The following is a 2,244-nucleotide window of genomic DNA, read 5'->3' as shown; positions in this document are numbered from 1 at the left end:
AGCTCTGCAAGTTAACTATTTGCTTATTGTTCATGGCAGTCAGGGCTGCCTGAGGGATGCTACGCATAGGACTGAGGGGGAGCGGTGCCAGCTTTTGCTTTGTCCTCAGCCAGCCTCGTGCTCCCTCATCAGCTCCATTGGTTAAGTGTGGCTCTTCAGCCCAGGGTCCGGAGATCAAGCCCCGCATTGGGCTCTCAGCTCATCAGTGAATCTGCATCTCCCTCTGCTCCTCCCCCCAGCTCATGATCTCTCTCTGTCTCAAGCTCTCTGTCTCAAATAAGTAAATAAAATATTTTAAAAAATACAATTATAAAATGTTTAGAACAATTGTTATCTGATTCTATTTTTAGAAAATAAGCTAGCAACCGCAGCATACACTGAGATAATTTGGCTGGGACAAGGAGCCAGCTCCCACCCTCAACTTCCTGGCACTCTGCTTGTGAGTGGAATCCTGCTTGTCCAGAATGAACTCTTGCTCAGCTTTGGTTTCATTTGGCCCAAACCAGGTCACCTCCAGAGGGAAGACCCTTCTCCAATCTCCAAGCTATGGATGCTTCCAGATCACAGGGTTTCCTTCACATCTCTGAGATCTTGGATCAGATTCTCAGATGGGGTTCTGTGACTGAGGTTCTGGGTCCAGCCGGACGTAAATGTCTGTGTGCTTGTGCATGCCCGTGTTGTACACAGTAGTTGTACACTTACAAACGTGCAAATCTGTGCTTGTGCATGTGTGCATCTGTGAATACATGTGAGAGTGTATTTGTACAAGTGGATGTGGGAAGGGGGCAGGGAGGTACAGGAGAGGAGGGCATCATTTGAGGGTGAGAGCTGGGCCCTGGAGTTGTTCTTTGGGGGTAGGGATGGAGACCCTGCCATGAGCGCTGCTGACCTCAGACAGGTTGCTTAATCTCTCCAGGCATGTCTGTCTGGTAGGTTATGTGGGGTGGGTACAGCACTGCCTCCTCTGGTCCCAGTGAGGTTAAAGAGTGTCCAGATAGTACCCCCAATCAGTGTCTCGTCCAAAAGAGGGGTTCAGTCAAGGCCATCATCAGGGTCTCTGCTTCACCAAACCATGCCAGCTTGAAGGCTGTCTCAAGGAGACAGAACAGAGGCCCAGACCCTTTCCTTTGACTCAAGACCTACACACAGCAAGTACCAGTTCTCCGGGATTTAATGCTCTGAAGAACCTTGGATCTGCAGCCCAGGAATCCACGTGCATCCACGTGCGTGCATGAGCTAGCGTGCGTGCGTGCGTGTGTGTGTGTTGCTGTACAGGGAGGTGGGCGGGAGCTCAATTTGGGTCCAATCCCAAAGTCAGAAGAAGGACTCAGACTGAACCCGGTGGGCCTGAAGCCTCAGTGCCTGCAGTCCTGCAAGTGGCCAGTAGATGACAGCAGAGGCCCGCGCAGGGACCCTAACCCAAGCCTCTCCCTCCTACTCCGAAGTGAACCGTCAAGTTCGGATATACTGGAATGGTGCAGATTTGTCACAGAAGACAGCAACATCCCCTGCGACTCTGTGCAAGTTGTTTCCTCTTAGGAAACAACTCAGTTTCCTCATCTGTGGAATAAGAGTTGTTTAACAGCCTGTGATGGGAAAACTTGCTCAAAATACCCAAGATTGTCTAAGATGGGTTCAGAATAGAGACCTAAAAGTGGAAGGGAACGCCACATAGCTAATATAGAGTATAGTGAGTGGGAGGAGGACACTTTTTAAACAGGACACCAAAAGCCCAAGCAATAACGTGAAAAGTTAATGGATCTGACAAAATGGGAGTTTAGGATGATGTCTGGTCTATGGACACTGTATCCCAAGGGAAAAAAATAAGCAACGGATATGGGCAGGAGATGCACAGAAAGTGAGAGACACCCAGAGTCCCCAGAGACTGGAAGGGTGCGAATCACAACGAAATGTTACTTCACTTGTCCTGATGGCAAAAATTAAGACTTTAGGTACGCTGGTGGTGGGCCACCACTAAGAAAGTCGCAGGACTTACAAGCCTCGCTGGAGGGCCGTCTGCAGAGTACAGAAAAGACGCCGGACTCAAGTGGCTTCCTGAGGCTCCGAGAGAAACAAGACTTCCTGCGCTGTCACTTCCTAGGTCGCTGGTAAACTCGGGCTCACACAGGCCTCGCGGGTGTCGGGAGAACCAAGGTTTCCACCCTCTTCGAGAAGCCACGCCCCCTATTCTGTCCGGGCTCAGGGGCGGGGCCCGTTGGGGCCTCTCTCCCAGCCCGGTCCTGC

The sequence above is a fragment of the Mustela putorius genome, unplaced genomic scaffold, assembly GCF_011764305.1.
Source record: "Mustela putorius furo isolate JIRA1106 unplaced genomic scaffold, ASM1176430v1.1 tig00000095_pilon_pilon_pilon, whole genome shotgun sequence".
Classification (NCBI taxonomy): Eukaryota; Metazoa; Chordata; class Mammalia; order Carnivora; family Mustelidae; genus Mustela; species Mustela putorius.
The sequence above is the reverse complement of the archived record's forward strand: the minus strand, read 5'-3'. Positions refer to the sequence as shown.